This window comes from Chinchilla lanigera, unplaced genomic scaffold (assembly GCF_000276665.1).
Source record: "Chinchilla lanigera isolate Chin_1 unplaced genomic scaffold, ChiLan1.0 scaffold00076, whole genome shotgun sequence".
In the NCBI taxonomy this organism is placed as follows: domain Eukaryota; kingdom Metazoa; phylum Chordata; class Mammalia; order Rodentia; family Chinchillidae; genus Chinchilla; species Chinchilla lanigera.
The window spans coordinates 3,017,224-3,038,309 of NW_004955477.1; the positions used below are offsets into that span (position 1 = coordinate 3,017,224).

At 45.0% G+C, this 21,086-nt stretch overlaps 1 protein-coding gene across 2 annotated transcripts in view; it reads right to left on the reverse strand.

The window, feature by feature from the left end:
- Ctbp2 (C-terminal binding protein 2) overlaps positions 1 to 21,086 on the reverse strand; it is a 159,755-nt gene that overhangs the window by 94,890 nt on the left and 43,779 nt on the right. For both annotated transcript variants that reach the window (XM_013503033.1, XM_005401986.2), the window contains exon 2: positions 15,068 to 15,168. The gene's annotated coding sequence lies outside the window, so the exon portion shown is untranslated. The remainder of the gene's footprint in view (positions 1 to 15,067; positions 15,169 to 21,086) is intronic.

A 21,086-nucleotide genomic window follows, 5' to 3' on the forward strand; every position in this document is an offset into this window, starting at 1 on the left:
GTAGCATGTAGTTACTAACCAAGTGCCAGAAACTCTCCATGGAGAGAGTGATGTGGACAGAGCTCTCCTGACAGATTCTTTCTCCTATGACAGGTAATGTATGTACTTAGGTGTTAAAAAAAGAAAAGAAAAAAGGCAAACTCAGGTAGGAAATAAAAAAAAGTCTATGCAGCATGAAATATCTGCAAGAGACTTGTTTAGTGAAAATTAACTAGTGGTTTAATAGGGGGGAAAAAGTCTGATATACAAGAGTGCCCCAATTTCTTCAGAGAAATTAACATTTCAATCCTGTTTTTATCTAGAAGTCATTAAACTGTGCAACATGAATTATTGGAAGTGTAGCAGCGAATTAACTCTATTCATCAACTAAGTCCAAACACTTTAGAGTGCATCGGTAATGAAAAAATAGCTCTACATTTCTATCTCTTCTCATTAAAGTAAACCAGTTTTCCCTCTCTCAGTATATAAAACTGTCTTCTCTTCATATAATTTATATTACCATAAGCTGGCTCACATTCTAAACTATTACACGCCTCCAATTAATTTTTGCAGCTTTTGCCTGAAAATTTAATGAGATAGTAGTATACGAACCTGCTGACTCCAGGTTATGTGTATGGTCCCAATATTCCTGCTGGCATAATAAAATAACCTGATCTGGACCCCACGAGAGCATCTCCCATTGCCAGAGTGGTGAAGGAAATGTGTAAACCAGGTCTCTATGCATTTTACTCTTTTAAATCCAGTTATAAAATTTACTGGCCTCAAATTAAACTGCTCCTACTCATCAACCTGGAGAAAAAAAGAAAGAACCAGCTGGGTCCAATTATCGCCCAACACCGGTTCTATAAACACTTCAGAGAAGAGTAAATGTGGATGACTATTTGTGAAGACCTTGATTCTCTACCATGGAAGTGATGAGGCTGTTGGACTTCTCAAAGCCACCCCAAGAGGCAGCCAAGCCCTCTCACAGGTGAGGATGGGGACAGGAATTCCTCACTCTGTCAGGCACATGTGCACCAATGGGGTGTACACCAGTTCACAGCTGTGTGTACACGCATGCGTGTGTGTACCTATCCCTGTATGCATTTGTGTAATGCCAATACACATGTATGTGCAAGTATGTGGTGTAGTATGTTTGTATGTGCAAGTGTACACATATATTTGAGCATGTGCTTTCATGTGCATGTGCACTAAAGTGCCCCTGAGGGAGTTCAGACAAAAATGAGGTCACAGGCATTGGTAACTTGAAAGTCTCAATGACATCCCCCTGTAGTCACTACCCTCTGCCTAGAGATCTAGGTGCAAACAAAAGGTAAAAGGAGCCAATAACACTAGGTGAAGCAATAGTAATCATGATTCATAAAGTGTCCACTATGCATCTCTCTCTCTATGCAGATCTTAAACTATACTGAGACAGTCTGCCATCCGTTATTGTGTTGGTATGAAACCGGAGTATATTTAGCTCTAGGAATGAGCTGATGGACTGTAAGAACCCGCAGTCACTGCTTACTTACACTGCTAACAATGACTCCAACACCCTCATCACTGGGCCTAAGAATTAATGTTAACAACAGAATATGTGGCATTGACGAAATGTGACTGTGTAAGAGTTACCCTTCATATATGAGTTGGTGGATGTTTCTGTTTAAGTTCTTATGAAGGTCAGTTCCTCGGGATTGAAGGGATGAGGCTTCTATGGAGGAAGGTTATGCCATAGATCCAGCCTAGGGGTTGCCACTGGTCAACAGAGATAGACAAACAGGCATCTGAACTGCCCCTCCTGCACTGGTCCACCTGGGACCCTGGCTACAGCAAAGTCTTAGACTCATTTTGGACTGGGGTCACCTCCAGGGAGTAGGGTATTTAGGGCACAGAGATCCACTCTATCAATAAAATCAACAAGCTCACCTGACTGTGAGGATTTGCCAGGTCAAGAAACCCCCCTTTTATATGTTGTTTGTAATCAAATATGGGCTTGGAAGAGCCAGATTAAAGCCACCACTTGAAATGTGGTCACGTGAACTCAATCCCACACTTATACCCAAGGTCCAAACAGATGTGGGATCAGAATCTGCTGGGTATGTGGCCCAAACCTGAATCCAGGTTCAAATCTTACTTCTGCTCCTGTTAAGTGCCAAAAAGTCGATGAACCTCCATTATCCCCAGTAACAGGAATAAATGAGGGTAAGAACCCCAAACTACCAGGACCGTGCTCCATACATGGGTCTGAATGAAGCTAGGTATAAGTGCCTGGTGTACACAGAATGTGCTGCTCATGCGGCTTCATTTCCAGGGCCAGTGGCTGCACCACTCCGGGCCCTCCAAATTTAAAAAAAGGAAGGAAGGAAGAAAGGAAGGAAGGAAGAAAGGAAGGGAGGGAGGGAGGGATGGAGGGAGGGAGGGAAGGAGGGAGGAGAAACCAGTCCATTTTCAACTCAGCTTTCCTAGGGAGGGGAAGGCACAGGACTCAAACCCTGATTCCTAACACTTAGCTTTCAATCCAGGCTCACTAAAGGACACTCCTTCCCCCAGCTGCAACCAAAGCAGTGGCACTGTCTGCTGGAGGAATATTCCTTTGCAAAGGGAGCTGTTTGTTCCTCACCCTCAACTGGAAGAGATTAGGTTTGCTGGCTGTCATGGCTAGCAACAGGTCTGTATTAAAAATGAGTAGCTGAGTCTCCAAAAACCCTTAAAAAAAGAGAACACAAAGGTACCTAGCTACCATGCAAATGGTACCTCCAAGAATAGCAGAAGGGTTCCTGAGCACTGCTCAGGTCCACATTTACTTTGCCTGAACCTATCACTCCCCCAAGTGTATCTCAGCTGGGCATTCTGGGTTCATCCCAGAACCAACACAATGCCTGCACATTCTGGCCACAGGTATCCTAAATGTAAGGTTCTGTGTAGTTGCAGGTCCAGTCCTAAGGCATGAGAATCAAACCTAAATCCCATAAGGCCACACCCTGGGGAGGACACATAAGATATCACCAAGATCAAAACTAAATGTTGCAAACATTCTCACGCTGAACAAAAGCTATTAACTGTTACTGGCATGCACAGATGTTGCCTATTTCTAAAAATTCCCAACTAGATCAATTAGCATATTATAAAGAATTTACCTCCGTTTTCCCTTGACAGATCATAAAAGCCAAAACACAATGCTCAGTTTGAAATTGACAAGTGTATATAGCAGGAGATGCTGTATTAACTGCAAACAACAGCAAAAGAAAATAGTATTTATAATGATTAGACACCTAATTAATTCTAGCAGTAGACTGTCAAAAGCTATACATGCATTTCTTTGGTAACCGAATCTCAACATCAAACAAGTCATTTCTGCTCTGTGAAGGCAAGTCCTAACATTTTCCTAGCACTTGCACCCACCCAGCAATGTGGCTCTTCATTTGCTTTCTAGGTAAGTTACTGAGAGCACGTGTGGAGTAGAGCAGGAAGGCTGGAACCCAGGGTAAACAGACATGCACGCGCACACAAAAATTAGGAGCAATAAGGTTTAAAATTTAAGTTCAAATACTGCAACATATGTAAATATTAACATAGCTCTAAGATAAGCCCCATCCCCTACTATGGCAATTAACTCAGTTGAGAGGAAGGAATTCTCATGCTTCTGCCATGTGAAAAAATCTGGGGCCTTTTGTTGTCCTCTAACTTGACAATGGGGTGGGGGGAATAGCTCTAAAGCAGACAAAGGTATAATGGCATTATTATCCTCTGAAACTTTACGCATTCTCCTTACTTGTATGTTTAGAAATGACCCTTTGCAGAAGGAGTGGGGAAGATAAGGACAAGAGGAGTAAGAATAACATGTGAAACCAAAATTAAATTAATACATGCAGAGTGGTCCTTCTTACTATTCTTTCAGAATTCGCCTCCTAGATTGCAAATCAAAATCTGCATTTAAATAGAATATTTTTAATGTAGAAAAGAGGAAGCCCTAGGGTACAAAGGTATTGCATTCAATATCTATGGGCACAACATTGCATTTTAAATGAGATGCAGTATTTTGAAATTTACTGAATATATTACATATTCCAAATTGTCTTGTTATTACTATTTTTACTAAATTCTATCTTAATAGGTATGTTTCTTTTACAGGCAGGACTGTTAATAAAAGTAATGTGATATTACATCATTCTATCAATTTAATCTTGAGAAAAGATTACACGATCCTGGATCTCAAAAAGCTGTAGGCTCTGATAATTCCAGCCATTATTCAGTGTGAAATTCAAACAGTCTGAATTCATTAACATTGGTTGTTACAAATCTGCATCTTTAGACTTTGCTATAAAATGCAGGAGTCCAAACTCAGTGACCTGAATCTAACAACCTTTCATGTGAAGTGGTCGTGTTCACCAGCTTCTCCCAGCGTGATTCTCAGATAAAGCCTGACGTCCTCACCCTCTCCACAGCCACGGAGAGATGGGGGCTCTGTCGGCCTCAGGCCCTGCTCTGCTTAAAGGTGTCCCTCACAGTTCAAGTATTGCAGACTTAAATTCAGATGTCGATGGTACCCGGAGGTGAGACCTTCAGGGGTTGAGCCAGGCTTGATGAGGCCAGGAAGGTGTGTACTGGGTGGTGTCAATGGTCACATGCTCTCTCTGTCACCAGATGCTGCCACCTCAGTAGTGAGCTCCTCAGCTGCTACAACTGTAAGAAATTTCTTTCCTGTATAAATCACCCAGTCGGTAGTACTATTACAGCAGCAGAACACAGCTTGAGAGAGGCCCTGTGCTGACACTAATGGGAAAACTGCGGACATTCAGCCAACAGGAGAGTGGGAAGGTATTCTCAGACAACGATGCACCTCTCAGACAACTGGACACACACAGGGTACAGGTCAGCTGACTCAGGTGCATGTGCATAGCACCAGCACATCGGCTTTGCTGTGGCGGCTTCAACCAGTGCATGAGCATCTGGTAAAAGCTTCAGTGTAACCTGAAATCCTTCATCACACGGTACAGAAACATCACCAGGGTGATCGGAAAAGTGGGCACGCTCTACCTTTCAAGTCCCAGGAGGAAAACATCGCCTTCAGGAACATGCTAAAAATGCCACTGTTGAGAAAGATGAAAGTTCTGTTCTGGCATCTACTACATTTTCATTACAGCATTAAGCACAGGTGCCGTCTGGGAGAAATACACCCTGTGCTACTACTTCTAGACAGAGACAGGGCCCCCATGCTTAGCCTATAGCTGTCTGCATTTATTGCTGCTGTTATTGATGACAATGATGCTGTTGCAACCACTGCTGATGACCAAGATGACAGCACTCATTCTCTCCTAAACCTGTACAGTGTACCAGGCACTTGCTCAGCCCTCCTCAATATTACTTCATTGAATTCTGACAATCTTGAGATCAAGCACTACCATTCACCCCAGCTGATTGACAGAGGGGACTGAGGCACTAAACTTAGAAACATTTAGCTTTTCCCAAGGTCAGTGTTATCAGAGGAGGTCACGGTCAAACTGACAAGTACTTCCTGGCCATGCCATCAGGACCCTGACTTCTGCCCACCATACCAAGGTCTTGGCATTATACTCTTTACCTTCCCTCTATCCCCATGCAAATACAAGCAGGAAGAGCCAAAGCCATCGGGCTGCTGAAGGGAATGACTGTTATGATGCAATTCCATGCTGAAGAGCAGAGCTGCCTCCCAGCCAAGTCTAACGCTGCATCAATCTGCTCTGTTTAAGATGAGCGCAGAAGGCTTTCCGGCCTTAAACAGGCCTCGAAGTGCTGCCACTTAAAGACTGTGGGAGATCAGAGCACAAATCAATATGGATGCTCCTTCCTAGAGGAAGCTACAGCTGACATCATGGTTTAGAGGTCATCTTATGCTGTAATTAGGGAGCGGCAATTAGTTGCAATTGAATTATGAAAAGCCAGGAATAGTATCTTCTCATCCAAGTGAAGGTTTTAAATACATGTAGGTCTGGGGCCATCAGATGCACACTCAGGAGGCGTCAGCCTCAGAACGCAAGGAATTGCAGGCAGCCACCACGCTGGGCCCATGACAGAATCAGATACACATGCCATCTGAGCTTTGGCCCCAAAGGTCTGGGACTTCAGGACTCAGAGAACCAGTTGGGCTCAAGATCACATCTTGGATGTAGTCAGGATAGTGGAACCACAAGCCCTCTTACCTGTGAGAGCAGCACAAATAGGGCACCCCCAGGTAACAGGAGAGTGCAGGGAAGCCCCCACACCCCACAGGTGAGACCCCCGACCATGTGCACAAAGGCAATACAGAGGCATGCCTGTGGTGGAACACTAAAGAATATGGTTTTATCTTTTTCAGAACACATACACTCCCCTGGACAGGTAGTATAACATGCTGGTTTGCCTTCTGTCTGCAGAAAACACTCCCAACTTAATACAGGGCAAAGCAGCCTTCCAGACAGGAGCTGGGATGGGTTCCTGCATGAGCCCAGCTACTCCACACCTCCCTGGCTTACTGCAGCCTGGGTTTATTCAAAGAAAAATTCAGGGGCATCTGCACTGTGTAGGCTGTGCACAGAAAATTAAGGAGACAACAAGTATAACAGACAAAGCTCTGCCTCAGTGAGTTTGCAGAAATCACTAGAAGGTTCTGTGTGCTAGACTGCTTCCCCTTAATCCATGCTTTTAGTTTAATCTTACTTGCTAGGAGAGTCAGAAGGGTCAGGAAAAGACCCAGGCAGAAGAGACTACAAGCCGGCTGCTGTGCCAATGACTACGGGACCACATCACCTAGTGAAGAAGTGCATGATCTGTCTTCAGTTCGCAAACGGGGCTGGGAGCACTTGCTCTGACCCAGCTCTTTATGTTTGCTAGCCTGGAGGCTCTAGGACCCTTGCCTAATTGCACCCCCGCGCATCCGGAGTTGATTCCGGAGTTGATTCCGGAGTTGATTCTCCCCCATGCTCTCCTCAGAAACTCTGTGCTTCGTGCTTCAATTCAATTTTTCAAGAAGGTGCTGATTACACCCTCCTCAGGACTACAAAGGTTCGCTGTGAGTTAAAATGTATACCTGAGGCAACCACATAACAGGTGTGGTGTTACAAGGAACAGGAACCAGATACCTTCACCACTCATCCTTGTTTTCTACACATCTATACCAAAACATGACACAATGTTGTTCAGAGAAATGAAGGCCCTCTTCAAGGGGATCCAATTGCAAGTTCCCAGGTAACGCCTAAGTTGTCAGCCTAGAGAAAGGTCAGAAGGTGAGGATCAGGTGTGGGAGTCACTGTTGTCAGTGAGCATACACTTATGAGAAATAGAAATTAAATACTGTGATCAGATGCTCTAAACTGCTTTACGTCCACAAGTTATGTTTTTTATCCTTGCACATTAACGTTTTTTCCTAATGTTCTATTTTTTTGCCACATATAATTAATTTTAACAGCTTCTGCAACTTACCTCCACAGGTTGTTGCAGTTTCTCTTAAATAGCATACTGCTGAGAAATTGATTTGTTTGCTCTGTCTGCCTAAAGAAATCACTATGAAATATGTATATATGTCAGTGTTCGGGGTGCTTCTTGGGATAAGTACAGAAAAATGTCCCGTTTTTACCTCCTCACACAAGAGTCTACTCAGGGAAGATATTCTCATTTTTCTTTTTCTTTTTTTGGTACCGGGAATCAAACTCATGACCTCAGGCTTGCCAGGCAAGCGCTTACACTGCTGAGCTACATCCCCGGCCCAGGGAAGATATTCTCATGAACTACCCGTATACCCACAAACAAAAACTGGCGAATTACACAACATTTTCTTTTAAAACCCGCTATTTATCCTTAACTGGTACAAGTCTGGAGGAATTATCTAATTGCTATGTGGAAAGAATGAACTGCAAAAGCAGTCAGTTAACTAGGAACACTTTGTAACAGCTTGGGGCCAGGTAGGAGTTGCCAACTTTGCCAAAAATAAACAAATCAATCAATAAATAAAGCAAATGTGTTTCCTTGGTATTAATGCCAAGGAAGGAAAACCCAGGCAGCGTGCCCTTCTTTCTCAGGCCTAGATAAAAACACCAGGCTAGGAACACACCTTTCACAAGGGACAGAAGAACTATGTTTTCCTAGAAAGTTACTTTAGTATTTAGCTTTCTGCTCTTTAAAAGCAAAAGTGAAAACTGAGATCAGAAACGTCATGAAAAATTCTAAAAGCAGCCAGGTTCTTTGCTCTCACATTGGCCCTGAATTCAGGGTCCACCTCAGCAGACTGTTTCTTGGACTACTGAAGATTTCTTTCCATTTTTTTGAGACAGGGTCTCATTATGCAGTTCAGGCTGGCCTTGAACCCACCCACTATGGATGATCCTAGGCTGGCCTTGAACTCACAGCAATCCCCCTGCCTCAGCTTCCCAAGTGCTGGAATTACTGGTTTATGACACCACGCCCAGCTGAAGATTTCTTTTATAGGTCAATCAACTAAAAACTGCCAAGACCATGTTTAAAATACAAAATGTTGCTGGGTGTGGTGGCACGTGGCTGTAATTCTAGCACTTGGGGAGGTCAGGCAGGATTGCTGTGAGTTTCAGGATAGCTTGGACTACATAGTGAGAACCTCTCTTAAAAAACAAACAAAAAAACCCACAACTGAAAATTCGAAAATGTTATTGGGCTCGCGCATTCTATCAGTAGTCACAAAGCCAGCATTGAGTGCTAAATAAACAAATCTCAAGAGAAATAACCCTTTTCTCTGCCATTAATCATACCCAGGAACACCTGATTCAGGACCCAACATTCTAGCCCGAGAAAGCTCATTTCTCTACCTGCTCATTCACACAACACCTGCATCCCCAACCTGGAAACTGACAGTAAACACAAGATCGCACTTCCTTCAACAAGCAAGTCTCTCACCCTGTCATATTCACCCCTCCTTCCTCTTCCTCCCCTCCAACAAACCATGCTCAAGTCTTGAGTGAAGGACAGTGATCTGTCACATTTACCTCTGACTGCTCCACAGAATGGGGCCGCGGTTCCTCAGTGCAGAGGGGATACTTCGAGCAGGGCAGAACTCCCACTGGCCAGACTTCTATTACTTCGATCTCCCCAGGCAGGTATTAGAGGGGCAAGAACAGCCCTGATTTCCCCCACTTTGCATCCTATCCTTTCACAAGTCTGCTGCAGGGATTGATGCCAGCACACACTTCAGGAAACTTCCAACATCAAAGACCTCAAAAAGTTTTCACCAGCTACAAAAGGATTTACCAAGTACAAAGGGATCCCGCAATACTGGCAAAACAAATCACAACACTGCAGCATTTCAGGCTTGCACCAGCATGGGAGAAGGGGGAAATCTGGGTTCACGGTCCACTACCTAAACCACAGGTCCACCAGAAGGCCTAAGTACTGATAAGTGGGGCTGAGTGTCTAGTTCTTTGCATTTAAAATGGGAACCTCAGTCCAGTCCTAAGGGTCTTGGGAAGAGGGAAGGGCCACAGCCTGTTTCCCAGCACAGCATCCAAGCCCTATGGGCAGTAGTGACGCAAGTGGTAGCATTCACCAGGGTCTGCAGGGCAGCAGCCACACCCACCCTCCTGAAGTTCACTATGAACCATCTCTCTCCTAAGGAGGCCCTGTAGTAGGAGACCCACTCTGGCAGGGAGCCCCAGAATGCACAGGCAGGATTCTGTCACATGGGTGCCAGAGTGAAAATTGAGACCTTCTGTCTTGTTCTGTTCCTCCCAACTTTGATTAGAACCAGCAGCCAGGGTAGGCGGGAGATGGAGACACCACTAACACAGTGGAAAACCAAACCCACCAGGAGCAGTGCTGGAAGGGGCCAGCTGAAACTCTAAAAGCAAGCAGGGGATGGGAGTGGGTGGTTGGTCTAGTCTGACTGAGGAAGCCATGCTAAGGTTTTGAGACTGTCAGGAAGAAAGAAACAAGGCTGTATGAACACCTCCCATTTATTCATGGGAGGCGGAGAGTGGCTCCATGTGCCTGGATTCTGAAGCACAACCTGCATCTTGAAAGCTCAGAAATAAAATCTAAACAAGCAGCATGTGTTCCAGCTGGAACTCCTCCTCTCCTCTCCACAGAGAGCTGGCCAAAGCTGCATTGGCATCTTCCCTGGCACCCCTATCTCAGCCTCCTGGCTTTTTCTCATCTAAAGAGGTCTCCCTACCCCAAATAAAGACCTTGAGAATCTTCCCTTGCTTTGTGGTTTCTGACAATGGCATTAATGCCTCTGGCCTAAAAACTTGAGTAGGACTGCTAATCCTAGATAGCCAGACTGACTGCTGGTCAGCTGAAGATAAGCACCCAAAATGCCACAGCTCAGAAGGACCCCAGGAGGCTACAATGCTGGGACCTCAGTGGCTTTGGTCAGACACCCCACTATTCCATCATCCATGCCACTAGACCCCAAGGTTTAAATATTTGTTTCTAGAGCAAGGCAATACTGCGCTTTCCTTTGTGTTTGTCTTGGAAGAAAACTGTCTTGCTTGGTGGTTGCTATGGTTTGTGTCTAGATGCCCCCCAACCCCCGCAAAGGCTCATGCAGTCATGGGAGGCAGGCTTTTCAGAGGTGGCTGAATCTAGAGTTTGAGACTGATTCATTGTCCAAGGCTGGGATCACGGATGAGAGTGAGTCAACATCTGCCCTAAGGAGGGCAGCCTGCATACATTGTAAGGTACAGAAAGTCTTGTCTCCTCTGTTGCTTTTGCTGTCTTCCTCCACCATGAACTGTTGCTGCTCTGCCATGTGCCACCCTGCCTTGGAGCCAGCCAATGAGAGGTCTGTAGAAACCTCTACAAATTGTGAGCTAAATAAAGCTTTCCTCCTTTAACCTTGTGTGTCGGGTATTTTGTCTCAACAACTAGAAAAGTAACTAAGACAGTGTTGCAGTAACTACGACAGCACTGTGGGAGGCTGGGATAGGACTGCAAGTTTGAGCCCAGCCTGGGCAACTTAGTAAACTTAAAAATAACAAAAGAGGGGTCAAGGATTTAGATCAGTGGCACAGCGCCTGCCTGGCAAGCACGAGGTCGTGAGTTCGATTCCCAGTACCAGAAAAATCAAACAAACAAACAAACATAACAAAAGACGTAGCTCAGCGCAAAGGCCCTGTGTTTAATTCCCAGTATTGACAGGGGAAAAAAAGATCTGCTTTGCCAGAAACAGGTTGAAGGCCCAATAATGAGGTATATGACTTTACCTGGCACCACTGGCTTGTTAAAGCCACACAGCAGATGGTCAGCACAGCTTAGTTCCAACTGGCAGATCACACCAAGGCCTTTCACATCACCAAGTATACAAGTGACCAGCACTCTATCACCCTTCAGATTGCCGCTTCCAGGGGCCTTCTTAGACAGATCAAGCTTCTACATGGTTATTGCACTCTGTCGAAAAATGCAGTGTGCACACACAGCCAGAGGCACTGTCACGTCATGTGCTTCCAAAACCACAGCTGCCACTATTACACCATCATTTTATATAAGAGAAGCTAAGGGCCTTGATTTGACTTCCACTGTTTATAGATTATTTAACCAAAAGCACTTCCTCCCAATACTTTTGTTAAAATTACAAGATAATTGGACAGTACTGCAAGTATTAATGCTTCATGACAAAATGATACAAGAAATACCATGATGGAGGCCAAGTGATGAGCAACTCACTCTGGTTCCAGCAGAAGCCAGCAAGCATATGGCACACTGGGTTTTCATTGTAATAGTAACAACACATAGAAAAGGTAGTAAAAGAAGAATGAGAAGCCACAGCTATAGTTTTAGCAGGTCATTATTCATTATTAATGACAAAATGAGCCTCCTTCGGAGGAGAAAGCTGAAATATTCAATATGAAGTTTTCACAGAAGGCCACACACCAAAATACCAAGTCTGGTACAAGACAAATATACAATGCTTTTAAATTAGGATATGCTCAAAAATATAAAGATGACAAAAATGACATTAAATGGTTCTCGTGCTTCACAAGCTTGCCATGCTAAGGCAATGACTTTGAAGGAGCTGTGGGTTTTAATCTACTTCCTTCTCCTCTGGCCACATTAAAAAAAAATCCATCTACTTCAGTGTTCTCAACAGGTTAAGCTCCTTGGTTAAAATCAATATTTGATCCTTCCTTTGGCCACAATCCAAGCAGCCAAAATATTGCTATGGAGTGACCACAGGCCAAACTGAGGGTGTGGATGCTGGCAGAGTGGGGTACAACATACTGGGCATTGCTACATGCCATAGCTCAATGATGGCGAACTTTTTAGAGCTTACAATGATAACAAACAGCCAGCTGCCGCACTCGGGCCTTAGGTTCACCACCACTGCCATACAGCGTAAGAGGTTTAAGTGCAAGCACATACTTCCTGGAAACCTGTAAGAACTCCACCCTGAGAGTATCTAGATGAGTGGCAGTGGTGGTGAGGTGTTAGCCCTGGAGCTAGGGTGCAGCCAGGTTAGCAGTGAGTGTGGGCTATAGATATCATATGACTATCACAGCACAGTGACTATGCTCCAACAATGGCCAATACCAATATGAGAGTCTCTTAAACCCTTGCAAAGTGCTAGCCAAAACTCTTACTCCAAAAAGTATTCCTAAATCACAGAAGGGCTGGGAGGTACCATGCAGTGCTCTGTGCTGGAGCACACTTGGTGCTCAGGAAGCTCAGGAAGCATATGTAACAGGAAATGTGTTCCAATTTCATTCTGATATTGGATAGATTTTGTAGAATATTAACTCTTCTTATTGAGGTGGAAACCCATACTAAACAAAATCCTGGAGTGGCCTCAATTATTAGGTTGAATCAAATAAAATGACAATACCATTATTCAAACCTTTTTGACATATATAAGGTCCACTTCATCCTCATCTTTAGAGGGAATGACTTTCCAACCCCAAAATGAATATGCATAAACACACCATGCTTCCCTCTGAAGTTCTGGCTCTCCAGCTGAGGTATTCCCCTGAGGGAGGTAAAGCACAGAATTCCTTCTCAGCAAGACTACTCAGACACTGTCACTGCCAGTACCTAGGCACAGAACTCACCACCAGTGGAAACCATGAACGAACCTACTGGTAACATCTTCAGTACCAGCAAAACATAGCAACTAACACGATGAAACTGCAGGTCTATGGTGACTGTGCTTGAAAATTCAAGACAGATCCTAGCATGGAGGTCTCTCTGGGAGAAGGGGTGAGAGCTAGAAAAGAAATACATATTCGCCTTGAAAAGCAGAACTAAATGAGTAAGATTGAAAGTGGTTGTCATGATGTGTTACTTTCTTGTCTCTGTAACACAATATCCCACACACCCACAACTTAAAGGAAAAAAGTTTATTTTGGCTTACAATTTTCAAAAGTTTCAGCCCACAGTCAGGTGGCTCCAGGCAAGGCAGCATGGCAGAGGAGAAGCAGCTCGGGGGCAGGGCAGCAGGAAGGAGAGTGAAGGGAGGAGCAGGAAGAGATAAGCCATTACAGGTCACGCCCCCAATGACCCATCTCTTCCCACCAGATCCCACTTCCAAAACAGCAAGTCAGCTATAAACTCAATAGAAGACTAATCCACTGATGATTAGCATGCCCTCATGATTGAATCACCTTCTAAAAGCCCTACCTATGAGCCTATGAGACTTTGGGGGCTCATCTAGATATAAACAACAGCACATGACTTCATGTTGCTCTCAAGAAGGCTGAATAAAACTTCTAGCCTCTCCTCCGCCCAGATGCTAAAATCCTTAACTGAGCCAGGATTATCATGCAGCTCCTCTGATGGTAAATAATGGGATATGAATGCCAGGCTCCACTGTGGTGTCATGTTTTTGTTTTGTTTTGTTTTGAGACAGTCTCAACTATGTAGACCAGACTGACCTTGAACGCACTCTGTAGCCCAGGCTGACCTCGAACTTGCAGTGATCCTCTTGCATCAGCCTCCTGAGTGCTGAGATTACAGGCGTGCGCTACCACGCCTGTCTACCATTTCTTGTCCCACAAACCTTGGCAAAGTGTTTATGAAAAAGTATTTGTATTTCCACACCAAATTAAATCTACAAAGTGTGTGTGCGGAGGGGGGATGGTCATGAGGACCATTTCAGCTTACCTATTCAATTTGTAAGGACGGCTCCCTTCCACATGACCAGAGAAAAGAGGCTACTTGCTCAAGGTCATAAGGCTGGTGAGCCTTGTGCAGGCACAGGTGTGGGCCTGCCACTCAGGAAGCCAAGCCTGAGGCCATGATGGTAAACCTGACCTTCCTCCCCACCTCAGTTAGTCCTCTCTTTACATTAAGTAAACTGATAAGTAAGTAGCTCACACTTCTTGCTTGAATGATGTTCTAGTTTAAGGAGAAAAATTTTCCTCCAAAGGTCAGAAATCAATCCCATCAGAGAAGTTGCCACTTTGAGCTTGAATCAAGACCCATGTTTTGTGCAAAATGGCTGAAAGGCTGCTGAATCTAACCAAACTCAGAACCCTGAACCTTGCAGCAAGCACAGGACTGAATGGGTCTTAGTCAATATTCCCTCCCCACACCTCAAGTAAGCGTAAACAGAGTTGAATGTTCTCCCCTGCCTATACCCATATTCCCAATCAGCTCCCCCAGCAAAATCATTATATGTGCGAGACATCCCAGAGGTTGGCAACACCAAAGATCTAAGCTGATTATCACCAGAAAGCAAGCTACTTTCTTTCAAAAACATCCATCTACCCTTTTACAAGGGATTGGGGTGGCATGAGACCATCTCCTTATTTTTTATTCTTTTTAATTAATACACCCAGATGACCTAATACTATTTCCCATCCTGACTTGAGTTTCCTTGTAGTATAATTTCTGTTGACTTATCTCTATAGCAGCAGCAGCAGCAGCAGCAGCAGGAATCACTTTATACAGAGCTGTATTACTTCAGAGTTAATTACATGTATTTTGCTTTTGATAAATGAAAATACCAGATGCAATTAATTGAAAGACAATCAATATGATCCTGCTATTAGACATCCAAGTGAAACATCCAGAGGCTGCTGGCAATCCATAGTCATCAACTAATTGAAAATATATTCCAAAGGGGACTTTAGAAAACTGAACTTTTACCTGGAGATATTTTACAATAACTCACCAATATTAATCTGTCCACAAACTACGGTTCACACGATGGGCTGTCCGTCTTTTTAAGGGGATACAGCTTCATTGGTTCAAATCCTCTAAGGTGATGAAACCCTGAAAGTGAAATGAATCCAGTCAGTGAAGTTGAAGCAGTGATTTTGTTTACATCTAGCCATCCTTTGATTGTATTTTTCCAATGCTTTCGACTCTAAGCTACCAGAGGTTATTAAATGGTTTCATTAAAAATACTATTTGTCTTGCTGTAGTCACACACCTGATCAAATTAAACAGTAGAGCACCAGAACAAATGAACCCTTTCCATCTATTCTGACAGCAAACCAAGTGTGCAAAACCAAAAGGTGATATTGTGTCATCACCGTGAAAATGTCATTTAGCTTTCTTTACATCTCCAAGTAGCAAGCAAAGGGACCAAACAATCAATACCATCAAACAGAAAGTATGATCATCTGTTGAGAAATATGCAATATAAAGTGCAATTCATAAGCCCATGGTTTCTAAGTGCTATTAGCATAAATGCTGACAACTGTTAATCTACTGTAAGTCTGATGAACGGGTGCAGTTGTCCATTAATAGAAGGGCATTTTAACTTACTACAGAAATTGATTACTCAGTTAAGAATTCAATCCTAATGTTCAATAAAATTGCACTTTCTTGGCAAATGCAATATGAAATGAGGTGACGCATTAAACAGCACTCACATTTATTTTACTGTGCATGGACTAGAGAGGAAATGTATGGCACCATCCATGTCATCAGAATCACCTACATACCCAGGGCTGGATGAGGGTTGGACAGTAAGTTGCTTCTTCTGTGGCTGACAGAAAAGGCCAAGCACAGCCAGGTGTCTTTCTCTGGCTTTTGGAAGGAGATAGACTTTTGCTACTGGACTTGCTATGCAACTGGAGGATCTACAGGAAAGTAACCTTTCTCCAGCTCAGTGACAAAGTGGGGAGGTACACTTTGCAGACATGAATTCCAGCTCTGACTGTTCTCAATCCCACTTTTCACAAAGATTCAGTTAATTAATATACAAAAAGACACGACGTCACTGTAACCAGCTTCCCATCTACTCTATATTTTCCCAACCATTCAGATCTGAGGAAGCTGTAGATCCCTAATAATTTCTCATTTAAAACAAAGGGAAATCTTTTAGATCCAGTTGTGAGACACTCCCCTTGCATGATTATTTAGCAAGTCACAAAGAAGGACCACTGAGCCTCCCAAGCCCTCCATCCTCATTCAACAGAAAACTACAGTCCTGTCTGTGTTCTCACTAAACACTTCATTTAACAGAAGAGAGTGGGCCGCGTATGGTGGCGCACGCCACTAATCCCAGCACTTGGGAGGCTGAGGCAGGAAGATCATTGCACGTTTGAGGCCAGCCTGGGCTACAAAGTGAGCTCAAGGCCAGCCTGAACAGCATAGTGAAACCCTGCCTCAAAAGAAAGAGGGAGGGAAGGGGAGGGGAGAGGAGAGGAGAGGAGAGGAGAAAACAACAACAACAACAAAAACACACCAGAACAGAGTTTTGGAATCTGACAATGAACTTCTATTTCACAACTAGAATCCAAGGCAGGAAGGATCCTGAAGAACTAGCCCTTGTGTAAAATGGTATATAGTATTAGATATAACCTATTAAGTTTCCCCCATGCAGTGAACATCATCTCTGTATTAATACCTAATTCAAGGTAAGTGTTATCCAAATACTTGGGTACACTTGTTATACTGTACTTTTTTCCCTGCTTGAGTACTGGAAATTGAGTCCAGGGTCTATGCACTGAGCTACATCCCCAGCCGTTTTTATTTTTATTTGAGACAGGCTCTTAAGTTTCCCAGGTTATGCTTGAACTTGCAATCCTCCTACTTCAGGTTTCTGGAGTACTGGGATTACAGGTGTGCAACACCATGCCCAGTTTATACTTTCTTTAAAATCATATTTCCCAATTGTTGAACTGATTTTATATTCATTGTCCCCTCCTCCCAGTAATGTTCAAGATGAGATTGGCTCAATCTACAAATGTTGAACCCGCGGATATGAAGGGTCTGTCAGTTGTACTCAGGCGAAGGGTAACCTCTGCAGCCGAGATTATCACAAATCCAAGGTCAAGAGGTAATGCAGTGCAACCCTGCAGCACATAGCGCTGACTCTCCAATTAAGGAAGGTGGATACAACGTAGACATCCCTACATGCAAGGAAGGGAGGGACATGCATACCGTTTTGATAGACCTAAACCTCTAACAACAAGCACCTACTACCACAGCCAAAGAAAATCTTTTTGAAGAGGCAAAATTTCTCTGATGAACTCCTACTCAATCTTCAAAATGCAAAGCTATCTTCTGAAATAGCTCTCTTGCTCTGAGTGTTGGGCTGCTATACACCTTGTATGCCTCTAAGTCTTTAAATGTTAAAACACTTTGCGTTTTGTTCATCTCTGGGACATAATAAAAGGACATCAAACACTTAGCTGCCTCACAATGTATATTCCTTGTGTAGTCTTGCTGGTCCAAGTTTGCTGTGAGCTTCCTGGTTCTATTTCCAATGCTTTGTATACAGGACAGGGGTAGATAGAGAACACATGAATGTCTACCTAACGTAAGTGGCGGGTACAGGGTCTGAGATACTGCACAGTAAAATTAATCAGATGGGAAACAGACAACTCTGCCTTGCAGAAGGCTTCATAGAGGAGGTGACATTTCGTGGAATTTCAAGCTGGGGAATTCGGAAGCGCCTGCTGACAGCGGAGTGAGCAGTGACAGCTTATTTAGCGGATTAAGAACATGAAAAGGCAGGGAAGACTGTCAGAATCTTGAAAGCAAGTGCCTATTGTTACTTGAAGGTCGAAAGAAGTACTTAAAAAGACTGGAGCTACAGAAAATGAAAAACTCAAAAATACTTGTTCTAGCAGATACCTGCTGACAGAACAGCATGGACTGGTGCCCCAGGATTCGCCAGGGGAAACTGTTTTGGCAGGATCTCTCTAAGAACTTCAAGGAGTATACAACCAGACACAGAAATGACACAGCTGATTAAGATCACCACTGTTCATGACCCTGCAACCACAGGTGCCTAGGCCGCCCAGTAAGTACAGTACGTGCCAGTCCGTGAGGGGGATCCTAAGTTCACTTCACTGCTCCCAGCAGATAGGGGTCCTGTCTGCCTGTGATCAAGCTGGATGAATCCAGTAAACACAACTGGCCAATGTGCCCTGCCCACAGGTGATGATATGAAGGGGCACCATATGCATCTGGGAGGGCAGGGCAGTAACCAGAGCGAGGACCATTTGGAGCTGGGCTCAGAGTGGCTGGCTGGCCTTTGGCTCTATATACTGACTAGGACTCCCTCCTTTCGAACTGATCGACTGACTGATGGGAGTAGTACTGGGGACTAAACCCAGGGCCTTCACTCTAGGTTTTTTTGTTTTGCTTTGTTTTGTTTTTTCTTCCTTTTTTGAGACAGGATCTTGCTGCTAAGTCTATTAAATTGCCAGGCTGGGATCGCACCTGGGATCCTCCTGCCCCAGCCTCACAGCACTGAGATAACATACATGCAATTCCATACCCAGATCTCCCTAAAATTTTAGTTTGTTCTTTTACTAAGTCAGATATAAGAAAACGGCACTCTAGGCATGTAGAGAATAAATATACTTTTCTGAAAATTCACAAGATTGCATCTTGGGAAATCTGATGAGAGCCCTAGGCAGGTTCTCTAGGGGCTGTGTCCTGACTCACTCCAGGAGGATGTGTCCTGCCCTCACCTGGACGAAAGCTGTCGGTCAGAAGGGCCTCTGTGCCTCACATGGCTGCAAGAGCCGCCCCTCTATCACTCACTTACAGACTGAGACCAGGGCAGGCAGGCAACCCAACCTGGGCTCCTGGCCCCACCACCCCACCTCCTGTCAACATCAGTCACTTAACAAAGTGCCTGTTTACCTGCATTTACACTGCGTAAGTTATTTCTAATGCTGTTTCTGGCATCTAATCTAAAGCGTGCGTGTGCCAGCTACGCTGAACTCTACTTAGATTCTTTGCTCTGACTGACTTACATGTCCATCTACTGTCCTCTGGGGACAGTGGGGCTGCTTCACCCAACACTTTGGGATGCCGCGCCTCCTATATGCTCCTCCTATGGTGGGGCCACACTGGCCAGTGAACTCAACTGCAGCTTGTCTTGGGTGTTTGTTAGGAAGAAATAAAAGGTCTTTAAGATTGGGATAATGTGGACAGAAGCAGGAGGCCCCTGTACCTGCAGAACCTTAAACGATACCTACTCGTGGCTTCTGTGTGCCCTGCCACCCTGAGACCCTGCCCTACAATGTTTCTCACTATTCCAAAGGTCCCCAGGAACATTTGCTGTGAAACTGAAAACCAGATAGAAGTCCACACAAACCATCATTTAAGCAATCACAAATTTACCTCAAGCATTCTGGGGAGGGACACGGGGAAGAACATGAAGTCAGCAGGAATAGATGCCATGTCTCACTGGCACCCACGGTGCCGCCTGTGACAAGGAGGTGCATCCACCCGTGCAAGCCACCGGCCTGATCAATGCTGTTACCCGTGGAGAACGGGACCAAGGACGGCCTACAGCAAGCACTCAGTAATGCCAGTCACTATCAGGCTTGGGTATGACTCCAGGCTGAGGCTGTTACCTGTCTTCTCTAAGAAATAAATGCATGTCTGCCCAAACTGTGAGATAAAAACACAGTACTCTCACACTGGGGTCATGGAGGAGCCCACACCCTAAGACCCACTGCCCTCCTCAAGAAAGGGGGCCTGACCCTCATTCTGTGTTAGTAAGGCTGTTCTTGGAAAAACAACCACCAGGGTGCTGTAGTTCTGCCCCAAGCAAGGGACATACTGGCAGCCAACAACAAGATGTCCATCCATAGTCTTCACTTTCAGAGTATGTCCCACTACCACCACCAGCACCTCGGCCTCCTTTGAAGCCCCTTCCCCTCTGGACTAGACACACTGTCATCTGTGACCCCAAATTCTAGTGTTTTCAACAAGAATCTACTGAGCACCTATTAGATGCTAGAAACTGTGCTAATCCTGAGATGCAGGAGCAGATGGGGTAGCTGGTCCCCGCCTTAAAACACATTCATGGCTAAGAACTCAGGTGCAAATGCAGCATTTGGCCCAGCCCCACTGCTATTCAAGCCATGGGCAGATGGTGGCGGCACAGGCCAACCCAACCTCTGGGCTAGTTTACAGGCCTGGAGGGACACTGGGTAATATGGCCACCAAGCACCAGGGCTAGCCTGCAGGTTCTCCACCTCACAAAGGATCTCTTGGCTCCCAGGCTACTGAGCCTCTCAAAATGGCACCACCACTATTTGATAGATGGACCACAAGAACACATCACACAGGTACTCTAGGGAAGGGATGTCCTTCCACTGCTGAGGCCCCACCCTCCTGCAAGAGCCCCAGCAAGGTGGCCCTTGAGGAAGAAAAGACTTCCCATGGGGCTGCAGCAGGTGAGGTCCCTCCTCCAAAAAACTGAACTGGCCACCTTAAGCAGTGTCTACCTGCCCTGGAAGGGCCATCTGAGCACTCCCTGTCTTCCCCACCCCTTACCTGGCCTAACTCTTGGGGAGGGTGTGGATGCCACAAAACCCACAACAGAAGAAGGGGTCAGTATGGGAACTGCTGCCAGGGAAGAAGGTAGGAAGGAGGGCTGTACATGCTTGGGGGGTTGTGGGGGTGCAGATGGGAAGCTCAGAGTAGATGGGGGCTGGAGACGCCAGTAGCCACAAGAAAGCAGCCTCTCCCTGACCCTGTCACTGTGCACCACACACTGGCCACGTATGTGTAATCTACCCTCTAACCAGGACCTCAGGCTGCCGCCATGATAGCACAAGCCCCCACAAATACTGCCTGTGTTGGCCCAGCCTCTAAGGCTGAAACTGCCCTCAGAAAGGGCTTGCCCTCTGGCATGAAGCAATATGGAATTGTGATGTGGTCACTGTGTGGAAAAAGCCAAGAAAGTGCCAATGTGTGATGCACAGCAA